Here is a 12663-nt window from a genome sequence, read left to right as displayed (position 1 = left end):
CTTTACCCTACATCACATCCCCGGTTCTAAGAACTTCCTAGCGGACGCCCTCTCCAGGCTGCCCCAACACGAGAGTCAGAGAGAGGAGGTCGTAGATTCCCTTGTCCCTCCCTCTACCGTGGCAGGGGGAGTAACCACCTGATCAGGGAAAAAGACCGGGAAACTCGAACCGTGGGGGGGCAACAAGCTAATCACTGAGGCTGAGCAGGAAGGGGCAGAGCGTCCGGAAGGACTGGTGAAGGGAGAAGGAGGGTTTTGATTCTACGAGGGGAAGCTGTATGTCCCGAAAACCCTCCGCCAAGAAATATTACAACATTGCCATAGTAGCAAATTGGCGGGCCATTTCAGCTACGGAAAAATGTTGCACCTGGTGAATAGACAATTTTGGTGAAATTGAATATGAAAAAAGACATTTTGGAATTCGTAGCCTCCTGCCCGACCTGCGTCATGGCTAAGAGTAGGGGAGGGAAAACCCCTGGCCTGCTCCGCCCCACTCTTACCATCGAACGGCTGTGGTCGGTAGTCTCCATGGACTTTATCGTTGAGCTACCGGCATCGCAGGGGCGCACTGTAATCCTAGTAATAGTGGACATGTTCTCAAAACAGGCACACTTTATTCCATGCAAACAACTCCCTACCGCCAAGAAATTAGCCTGCCTATTTTTCCAACACATTGTGAAACTACACTCATTCCCGGACAAGGTAATTAGCGACCGGGGCCCTCAGTTCGCTGCCAACTTCTGGAGGGAGTTTTGTAATATAACAGGCATGGAAAAGGGGCTGAGTTCCACCTACCTCCCACAGATAGACGGACAGATGGAACGTGTGAACTCTGTTAGAGCAGTATTTGAGGTGTTTAGTGAACTATCCACAGAACTATTGGGTAGACCTACTGCCCGTATGGGTACACGAACAGCCTGCATAGCTCAACAAAGACCACCCCCTTCCAAATCGTAAATGGGTACAAGGGCAAGCCTTTCCCCAACTTGCCTGCCCCCAATAACAACACCCCGACCACCTCCTGTCAACAATGGTGGGAAACCCTCACCAAACGGTGGGAGGTGATCCAGGAAAACCTGGAATCTGCTAAGAAAGACTATAAGGCACAATTTGACAAAAAACACTCATCCGAGTGGAACTTCAAAGTTGGGGACACTGTGTTTCTATCAACTAAGAATTTACCTCTGCCACAAACCTCTCGGAAGCTGGTTTACAAATACCTGGGGCCGTTTAAAATCAAACGAGTCATAAACACAGTGACTGTAGAACTGGATCTGCCTAAAATGCTTTCTAAAATTCACCCTGTTTTCCATTGCAGTCTCCTGAAATGGGACCCTGGAGCTACGTTTTGGCATCCTCGACCCCCAACACCTGCCCCTATTCAAGTGAAGGGTCAGAGTCATCATGAAGTGCAGGAGATATTGATGCCAAAGTAAAATGGGGGGTGTTGTATTACCTAATCCATTGTAAGTACTTCCCTCCCAGCTGCGATGAGTGGGTCAAATCATCAGACCTGCGGGCTCCTCTACTTTTAAAGAAATTTTACCTGCTGCACCCAGATAAACCCCGAGCACGAGCTTAGGGGGGGCAGTATGTCAGACTCTGTACCTCAAATATAACCTTAATGCAAGGTAATAACCATAGATGCCTCTCCATACTAACCTCCCCCTCTTCCTTCCTTCCCCCTTTCCTTTGAACCACTTACGCATACCAAAGGGAAATATTTATTTATTTATTTATTTAGAATTTATATCCCGCCCTTCCCACGAATGGCTCAGGGCGGCTTCCAACAATAGATCCCACATAACAATAAGCAATATTTAAACATGTGAGGGAATAAACAATTAAAACAGATAAAACACATAAAACACATAAAACAGATAAAACTCTAAAAATTAATAAAAATAGCAGTGATTGTGTGAACCTTTCTTGTTGTGTGAAAGAATAAAGGAATGTAACCGTTACTAGATGACACTACTGCCAGTAGTGTCATCAAGTAACGGTTGCATTCCTTTATTCTCTGGGATTCTCAGAGAGGCGGAAAGATAAGCGGGGCCCTTGTGTGAAAGTTTGCACCTCTAACTCCTTTCATGTTATGGGATAGTAGCTTTTGTTTAGAAAACCTTTTGATGTGAAATCCTTAAGACAAGCAAGCGCTTGAACCAAAGAATTAGTTTCAATTTTTGTATCCAGCCATGAGTTTCCAATAAAGTATTACATTGTTTCCAATGAATACCGATTTGAGATTCCATCGTCTGTTACCTATGTTAGGTAAAGTTAACTTGCAGGTATGTATGGAAACTAAACCCTCGGGGTGCATAAAACATGGATTCCTGCATTTTGCAGGGGATTGGACTAGATGAATCTGGAGGTCTCCTCCAACTCTATGATTCAACGCTTTTCTACTACTGACTTTCTTTGCGGTCTTTTATCTTTTCTAGGTTTAAAGAGTTTAATTTTTTGGTGTTCCTTGATTTGCTGAGCTTCACATTGTGCTTCATAAATCATTTTTATTTGTTCTGATCAGCTGATGAATCTGTGTTCTTTGCTGGTCAAAAGCCAAATTAGGACCCAGATTTCCACAAACCTGTCAAAAGCAGTTGGCTGCAGATCTGGAGCTGGGCATGTTTAGCCTGGAGAGGAGGCAGCTGAGAGGTGATAGGATCACCAAGGACTTGAAGGGCTGTCATATAGAGGATGGGGTGGAATTGTTTTTTGTGGCCCCAGGTCATACCAGAACCAACGGGTTGAAATTAAATCAAAAGAGTTTCCGGTTCAACATTAGGAAGAACTTCCTGACCGTTAAGAGCAGTTCCTCAGTGGAACAGGTTTCATTGGGAGGTGGTGGGCTCTCCTTCCTTGGAGGTTTTTAAGCAGCGGCTAGATGGCCATCTGACAGCAATGCGGATCCTGTGAATTTAGGGGCAGGTATTTGCGAGTTTCCTGCACTGTGCACGGGGTTGGACTAGAAGACCCTGGAGCTCACTTCCAACTCTATGATTCTATGATTAAGGGCATAACATTTTATGTGAATTGTTTCTCAGAGAATCAAGATTCTTCTGGCCCAGATTACCTACCTCACATCTGTGTTAGGAATGTTCCTATGCTGGAAGTGACATATAGCTGGTAAAACCCATTGCTGTAATCAATGGCAAAAGTGGCAGCTTTGCTAGGCAATCTTGGTATTGTAAGATCACGTCATAAGAACATAAGAGAAGCCATGTTGAATCAGGCCAATGACCCATCCAGTCCAATGCTCTCTGTCACACACAGGAGGCCATCAGAAAATTCCAGCAGCAGGAACACTGGAAGCCATTCCAATATTGCCCTCCCAATCACCAAGAGGACAGAACATCACTGCCCTAGACTTCAGAACCTCAAAGAAGCCATGATTGATCAGGCCAGTGGCTCATCTAGTCCAACACTCTTGTGTCACATAAGAACATAAGAGAAGCCATGTTGGATCAGGCCAATGGCCCATCCAGTCCAAAACTCTGTGTCACATAAGAACATAAGAGAAGCCCTGTTGGATCAGGCCAATGGCCCATCCAGTTCAACACTCTGTGTCACATAAGAACATAAAGAAGCCATGTTGGATCAGGCCAGTGGCCCATCCAGTCCAACACTCTATGTCACATAAGAACAAAAGAGAAGCCAAGTTGGATCAGGCCAATGGCTCATCCAGTCGAACACTCTGTGTCACATAAGAAAAGCCAAGTTGGATCAGGCCAATGGCCCACGCAGTCCAACACTCTGTGTCACATAAGCACATAAGAGAAGCCATGTTGGATCAGGCCAATGGCCCATCCAGTCCAACACTCTGTGTCACATAAGAACATAAGAGAAGCCATGTTGGATCAGGCCAATGGCCCAACCAGTCCAACACTTTGTGTCACATAAGAACATAAGAGAAGCCATGCTGGATCAGGCCAATGGCCCATCCAGTCCAACACTCTGTGTCACATAAGAGAAGGCATGTTGGATCAGGCCAATGGCCCATCCAGTTCAACACTCTGAGTCACATAAGAACATAAGAGAAGCCATGTTAGATCAGGCCAGTGGCCCATCCAGTCCAACACTCTGTGTCACACAGTGGCCAAAACCCAGGTGAACAAAAGCAGCAGCAGAAGAAGAGATTGGCATTATACCCACCCTTCACTACACAAAGGAACCCCAGAGCACCTTACAATCTCATTTCCTTTCCCCTCCCCACCAGAGACACCCTGTGAGGCAGGGGGGGATGAGAGAGCTCTCCAAGAACTGCTCTTGAGCTGAACTGCACAGAGAGAACTTGTGATTGACCCAAGGTCACTCAGCAGCTGCATGTGAAGGAGTGGGGAATCAAACCTGGTTCTCCAGATTAGAGTCCGCTACTCTTAACCGCTACACCAAACTGGGGGAAGGGCAGCAGCTTTAGAATTAGAATATGGTGGGAGACAGTGTCAGCTAAGGCTGTACCAACATCTGACTGCAGGATGATAAGAACATTAAAGAAGAAATTACCGTATTTTTCGGTCCATTGGGCGCTCCGGACCATAAGACGCAGGTGCCTGGCTGGCAGACAAGGGCTAGATCGCTCCCTCCGCCTCCACCGCAAACCCAGCATTTCGCAGGGAGCGATCTCGTTGCTTGTCTCCCAACGAGGCATGCAGGCGCTGGCGTGCTTCCCCCGTGCCTGCGTGCCTGGCTGGGAGACAAGCAGCGAGATTGCTCCCTGCGAAGTGCTGGGTTTGAGGTGGGGGCGGAGGGAGCGATCTTGCTGCTTGTCTCCCAGCCAGGCACGCAGGCACGGAAAAAGCATGCCGTCCCCTCCGCAATCCCAGCGCTTCGCAAGCGCTGGGTTTGCGGAGGGGGGGGGATGCTTTCGCTGTGCCTGGCTTCACTGCTGCTTATAGCAAGGGCTGGGATCGGAGGCTTGGCTGCCTCCGATCCCAGCCCTTGCTATAAGCAGCAGTGAAGCCAGGCAGACAGGTACAGAGGAAGCACCCGCCCCCTCCACAAACCCAGCGCTTTGCAAGCGCCGGCTGTGGAGGGGGCGGCGTGCTTTCTCCCTGCCTGTCTGCCTGGCTCCAGCTCTGATGCTTAAAGCAAGCACTGGGATCGGAGGGCGGAGGGAGCGATCCTGGCGCTTGCTGTAAGCGTCAGAGCTGGAGCCAGGCAGGCGCGGGAAGCGCCGGGACGGAGGCAGCGGATCACACACACACACACCCGCCCCAGGAAGGTACGCATGGTACCTTTGCTCCATAAGATGCACACACTTTTCCCCCCACTTTTTTGGGGGGGGAAAGTGCGTCTTATGGTGCGAAAAATATGGTAGTTATTTTTGTGGAGGAAGGAATACCTGCCACGGCTGTAGAAGAAGAAGATACTGGATTTATATCCCACCCTATACTCTCGGTCTCAGAGTCTCAGAGCAGCCTACAATTGCCTTTACTTTTGTCCCCCCCCACAACACGCACACTGTGAGGTAGGTGGGGCTGAGAGCTGTTATAGCAGCTGCCCTTTCAAGGACACCTCCTACAAAAGCTATGGGTGACCCAAGGCCATGCCAGCAGGTGCGAGTGGAGGAGTGGGGAATCAAACCCCGGTTCTCCCAGACAAGAGTCCGTGCACTTAACCACTACACCAAACTGTACCATGAGGCATCCCAAGCTGTCACTGCCAAAGAGCTGCTTGGATTTTGAGCTCTGTCAGAAACAGCTCTTGAGAGGGGTCTGGGCCAGGAGACGGTTACCTCTGAGGCTGTACCAACATCTGACTGCAAGATGAAAAGACTGCTTTAATTGCTAATATTGATGTGGAGAAAGGAATACCTGCCAGGGCTGTAGAGGGCGGGGTCTCAAGGTGCCCCTGCTGAATACCTGCTTGGACCTTGTTGAGTATGCGGCGTGTAAGGCCCGTGCCACAACATGGACAGCATGGAAGGTAAGGTAGCTGTCTCGAGAAAGGATCATTTTGATCATATCCTGGGGAAGGTCCTCCAGATTCCCTCTCTCTGCACAGCTGACTTGGCCTTTCATGGACAAAGCGGGCTTCGAATACACACAATGGAATGATTGCTCCCAAAACTGCTCGAAAGAAGAGTACAACATTGCGTAAGTGAGAAATCCTATCCTTTTGATTGTCTGCATTGAAAAGGAAAAGAAACCATAGAGTTGATTGGAAGTTAAATATGGTTGCAAAAAGTAGAAGGTGAGTTCCCACAGGGCCGTGATGATCCAGACTTTCCCCACTGGGGGCTTGATCCACATTTCAGCTAGTGCTTGCATACGGATAAATATATTGACCGAAACTTGGATCTCCCCATAAGAAACAAATACATTGACCTCCCTCCACAAGCGAAATGCATCTGACGACAAGAACAATGCATCTTTCAGGAATAGCTTTACGGTTGGGAAAGTCTGTGAGAAGGCCACACAAACCCCACTCCTGCTGGCCAGAGCAGGAAAGACTCTCAGGAACTGTTCTCCGTTCTCAGTGTCGGACGCGATGAGACCGATCCACGTCCATCCAAAATGCACCAGCAGTTTGACAATCCCCGGGTAGTGCTGCTCCTCTTTTGGAACCGTCCGATAGAAAAAAGGGAACCGAACGGGATCATTAAGGATGTGGGAAACAAACCCATAACTGACCTAGGAAGGAAAGGAAGAGACGGGGGCAACATCCGCGCCATGAAGATGATAAAAGGCCACATGTCAGAAGGACACTTATTTTATTTATTTGATTCCATTTATATCCCGCCCTCCTCGCTGAGGCGGGCTCAGGGCAGATTACATGCTCATGTGTATGCATGAATATAAAACATGTATAACAGGGGTGGCCGACAGCTCTCCAGATTTTTTTTTGCCTACAACTCCCATCAGCCCCAGCCAGCATGGCTGATGGCTGGGGATGATGGGCGTTGTAGGCAGAAAAACATCTGGACAGCTACCGTTGGCCAGCCCTGATATATAAGACATATAAGCCATAAAACTATTTATAACAGAAAAGTTAACATTTTTGATGCTATGGTCTCAAATTCAAAGTTATGTTCTCTGTTAACAGAACTTAGATGTTCCTTTCCGCTGCTGCTTCAGGGCAGCTTGCAAGAGGTGGTGCAGACGTTGCCTGAGGACTGTAGTAGGCAGCAATGCCTGGTGGAAGAGTGCCGTCTTACAGGCCCTGCGGAACTGTATGAGCTCTCTCAGGGCCCTAAGTTCTTCAGCCAAGTCTTTCCACTGGGGGGGGGGGTCACTACAGAGAAGGCTCTGGCTCTAGTTGTCGTGAACCTGGCCTCCTTAGAGCTGGGGATTGACAGCAGATTTGTGATCCAGACCAAAGTGCTCTCTGGGGGACATAAGGGGCAAGGCAGTACCTAAGGTATGCGGGAAGCACCATCTCTTTCATCCACCCAGGTCCTGGACGGGTAGAAGGGGTGGCAGTGACCTTTGCCTACCTCTCATTTAAAGACCCCCATGGGGAAGCAGGGACAGGGCATGGGCTGGGGGACAGCCTGGGGTGGAAAAAACCCCAGCACCCCCTCACACACACCAGTTCATGGGAAAATTGTCTTCCATGAAACAGGTCCCTGGTGCCAAAAAGGTTGGGAACCACTTCTCTAGACCCTCAAGAATGAAAGGATTCCATGATCACCAGCTTGCAGCCAGATCCTGGCTAAAGAATGAAAGGCTCATAGGCGGAGAATTGTCTAGAAGGCAGAGATAAGTAATTTGAACATATGAAGCTGCCTTATATTGAATCAGACACTTGGTCCATCAAAGTCAGTATTGTCTTCTCAGACTGGCAGCGGCTCTCCAGGGTCTCAAGCTGAGGTTTTTCACACCTATTTGCCTGGACCCTTTTTTGGAGATGCCAGGGATTGAACCTGGGACCTTCTGCTTCCCAAGTAGATGCTCTACCACTGAGCCACCGTCCCTCCCTAATTTGTGGCCAGTCAAGGCACAGCCTCACCATCAAGGAAGTCCACGAACAGGTAGCAGAATTTACACAGAGCAAGGATTGTCAAACTTAATAAATTGTTTTATTTTATAATCTAACCAAGAGGGGGTGTGTGGTCTCACTGTAAGCCAGAAAGAGCCTGACGTCCTGTGAAGAGAAATTCTCTGGACAGATTGCTTAATAAAATTAGGATAAGCTGCCCCACTCACAGAAACACTCCTACCTGTGGGATTTTGAAGATGCCCATCAGATGTGAAATCTGGATGGAGATTTCAGACTCATCCCTTTCAACAACAGCCAGGAGGGTCTTCTCTCTTCCGAAGTGATAGTTCGGGATATTATTTTGCCCAGAGGAGAGCAGGTAGAACAAGCCATCGTAACTCAGACGTGAATCACCGTAGTTGTCGTAGATGTTGTAGCCCAAAGTGACGTTGGGCAAGAGCCGGGGGTTCCGATTGATCTCCCGAATGGCAAACAGGAAGGCCAAGATGCTCACACAGTTTGTGATTGGATTACTGCCAAGAGAAGGAGCACGATTTCTGTTCCCTTTTATTTAAAACATCATACCAAATCCCTGGTTCTTTCTAGGCAAAAGATAGGTCTTGCTTTTAGCCTCCTTTTACCTCATGCCTGCCACAAAAAAGAATAGTTGTCTGTCGCTTAAAACCTACCAGGACACCAGCAATCTTAGCAGGCTGTTTTCTTTGAGGTGTGACTGAGAGTCACGTATTACGAGAAACATCTTCTTAGCTGCAGTCTCTATCTAGTTACATCATACAAGCAAAGAGGGTTTGTTCTGCTAGGAAACAAACTACTGTTACATTGAGGGGCTGTATAATATAGCGGGTTCGATGCACGGGAGAGGCGAGGTGATAGCAATTGTAACAACCTAAACTCCCCTCAGCTTGAGGCATAGCAAGGCGTTTTCTTTACAGTGACAGACAAGGCAGTACAACTCAAAGATAAGCAAAAATATTACTTTATTGAGCTGGCAGGCAGTTTAAAACAGACTGGTGCAAGGAAACCAATAACGTTGTAAAATATAAATAACTAATAACACTTACATCTCACCATAAACACCAGCCAGGAAGCAGGACGGCTTCTTGCCAAAAAGACAGTGTATATCTCAAACGGTTTTGGGAACAGTATAAATCCCCCTCAGCTGGCTAATGACAAACCAAAAATGGGCATTGTGGAAGAACTAATCAACCCAAAACAGCTGAGGGTAACTATTAATTAGAAGGAGATTAGGACAACTCCTTCCAAGGTCACACATAACCAAAACACTGCTGGAAAAATAAAAATTGGCAAGCAGCCCATACGCTTTAAGAGAGGTTTTCATTACAGCGATCATAGTTCTTTATTGCAGAACAGCATAGCCCCAAGCTGGACTCTAAGACTGGAGAACTGGGCCAACGTATATACACCTCCAGGTTCCAGTGCTAGCACGCCATTGGTTCATTCAAACCAGCAAGGGGCCCATGATTGGAGCAGGGCAACAGGGATTTGGATCCTACTGCCCATTGTTCCGGAGTCCCCAAGCTCAATTCTCAAGGCTCCAATGAGCCAGGCAGGAACAGTCTTCACTTTGGCCCTCATACACAACAGGCTGAAAGATACCTCAGCTACCTCAGAAGGGGAATTTAAACAGGTTAATACATCTATGGAGAGGGGAGAGGGAGTAGACAGAGGCTATTTTTTTCTCCCTTTCCCAAAACACAAGCAATTGAGGATATCCAAAACTTTGATGGACAGTAGATTTGGGACAGACAAAAGGGAGTTGTTGTTGTTTTTTACACAGTGAGTTATCAAAAGGTAGAAATGGATTGCAGAAGACGGAGTGAGGGGCACAGGAATAGACAACTTGAAAAGGGATTGGACTAATTCATGGAGGGTACGTGGACCAGTGGCTATAAGCCATGGTGATTGATTTGAATCTGCTCATTCAGAGACAGTAAACCTCTAAGTAATACTACCAACTATCAACCTCAGCGGAAGGACTCAGACTCTATGCTGTGTTCTTGGCCCTCCTGAAGAACTAACGGCTATTCTGTGAGACACGGTTTTGAATAGGCAGACCACAAGTCTGATCCATCAGGGCTCCGTTTACACTTTCATGCTCCTACAGTCACAGAACAAAAAATATCAGAACCAACTAAAGACAGTGATTTCTCCAGAGACATAAGAAAGAGGAGTCTCTGAAACTCGAATGGAGTAGAATCATATTACATGTGTATCACAAATTACTGACCTATGAGTTCTGGGAGGCTCATTAAAGTAGACCTGCATTCGATCAGCAGCAGATACAGGTAGGATCGCGCCGATAAGGTAGTCTCCTGGCCTATAATGGTTCACAGGGTTCTTTTGATCCTCAAACAAATTCAATGGGCATTTTGCCCTTTCTGCCCCACAGACGACGCTCTGGGTAAGGAGCAGAAGAAGCACCAACAGCAGCATCACTATCAGCATTTTGTATCTGCCCTGACACAATTCTCCCTTGCATCTGCTACTCAAGCGCATCCTCCTCAGCTCTTTAGCAAATTCCAAGCCCGTCTTTCAGACTCAAGGCAACAAAGATTTAAAGATTGGATCCAGGCTTCCATCGTGGAAAAGCTGATACTATAGAAAACAGTGGTGTCTTTCACTATGTCTCAGCTCAGATTCTTGCTGTCACAGGAGGTATTTGTGCGTCACATAAAGTGATCACTTTGGCCCTCGAGTCTGAGGATGACATGATTGTTTGTGAAGGTGATCTCTGAAGCAATTCCTTATGGAAGAGAAGACCTCACCACGATTTTGGTAATTATAACGCAAAGAATTTCCATTGCAAGCTTCTGAAACTATCAATTTGTGCACAGCTGAAGAAAAACATGTTTATGGGAACTCATCAGTGTCGGAGAACTTTTTGTATGAGGAAAGGTAAAAGTTTCTGGGGCTTTGACCTCTTTGACTAAGAGGTGACGTGATAGAGACAAAATTGTGCACGGGGTAAATGGAATTTAAAAGGAGATCTTTTCCTCCCTCTTCCGTTATAGTAGAACTCAAGGTGCACAATAAACTTGATCCAGGTGGGTAGCTGTGTTGCTCTGAAGCAATAGAAGAAAGTTAGAATCCAGTGGCGCCTTTGACACCAACAAATTTTTATTAAGGGTAAGCACACTTCATCTGACAATGAAACAGAGTCCTGTGAACAGCGCTACATATTGGCATTGGGCAGTAAGTTAGCATGCAAAATAGTGAATTAAGAAAAAAACAGATTAAAAGAACAGCTAGTTAAATCCCACACACACACACACACACACACACACACACACGTTTTTTCATGCCTAGTGCCTGTATGTATTGGGCTCTGTTCCTGGCCTGTCCTACCTACTGTATGGCAAGCTGGTCCTGTCATGCAGTTAATGTACTTTGAAGGCACTCCAAATGCCTTTGGGACACCTGAACTGTGCCCGCATGGTCATATGACCAGACACATGGTCATGTAACCAGGCACCCACTTCACCAGGGCATACTTCCCATGGCACAACATTCAGATCTCCCAGAGGAGGAAGGCCAACCTCAGGTCTGGCTTTCCTCCTTTAACAGAGTCTAAGTCTCCAGCAATCCGCTTTTGACCTGGGTAGGTATCTCAATGCAGGTCCACTTATACGCATGGGGCAGCACTGGGTTCAGGATTTACTTAACTGTTCATTGGTGTGGACAGTCTTGGCCTGCCCACTGGGTGGAGACAGGGATCTTGAGGGACCTCAGTTTCCTTGAATGGTGGAGATCTCCTTGGGGACTGGAAGGTGCAGTTCTGGAGCAACAACTAGGCTGTGGGGAGGGTCATAAGCCATTGGATCTCACGCTCTGAGGCAATCATGTGCGTTATACAAGGTTCATTACCCTCTACCTCTCCTTCAGCATCTGCTTTTCACCCAAGTAAACCACAGGTGCAGAAAAGTGACATCACAGACGCCTTCTCCCAGACAGCTGCTGGGGCAGTGGGGTCTTTGAGAGCCACACGATGTGCTTGAGGGAGCCACATGTGGTTCCTGAGCCGCAGTTTGGCCACCCCTGAACTAGGCCATGGGGAGGGTCGTCAGCCATCGGATCTCACGCTCTGCCTTGGTGTCAGGGGTGTGGCCTAATATGCAAATGAGTTCCTGCTCAGCTTTTCCCACACAAAAGGTCTGAACGAAACAGTGGTAATACCGGGGTGTGTGGCCTAATATGCAAATGATTTCCTGCTCTGCTTTTCCCACACAAAAGGTCTGCATGAAATAATGGTAATATAAGGGGGTGAGCCTAATATGCAAATGAGTTCCTGCTGAGCTTTTCCCACAAAAAAGGTCTGCACGAAACAGTGTTAACATCAGGGGTGTGTGGCCTAATATGCAAATGATTGCCTGCTGGACTTTTTCTACAAAAATGTCTGCATGAAATAATTGGTAATATCAGGGGGTGTGGCCTAATATGCAAAAGAATTCCTGTTGGGATTTTCCCACAAAAATATCCCCGGATATATTATATCATCTCTCCCTCTCTCTCTCTCTCTGTGTCGATTCATCTATAATCTACCTACCATTTGTCTGTCCATCCATAAATAAATCGATCAAGCACCAGCAATCATTTTGTAGAAAAATAGGTGGTGGAGCTCATCCAGGGATTGTTATGCAGCTGCCCCTACTATTCAATGGACAAGGAGGTGGAACTCTCAGAAGGAGGAGGAGGAACTCTCAG

Source organism: Heteronotia binoei, chromosome 5 (genome assembly GCF_032191835.1).
Source record: "Heteronotia binoei isolate CCM8104 ecotype False Entrance Well chromosome 5, APGP_CSIRO_Hbin_v1, whole genome shotgun sequence".
Taxonomy (NCBI): Eukaryota; Metazoa; Chordata; class Lepidosauria; order Squamata; family Gekkonidae; genus Heteronotia; species Heteronotia binoei.
Note: the sequence above shows the minus strand (reverse complement) of the source record.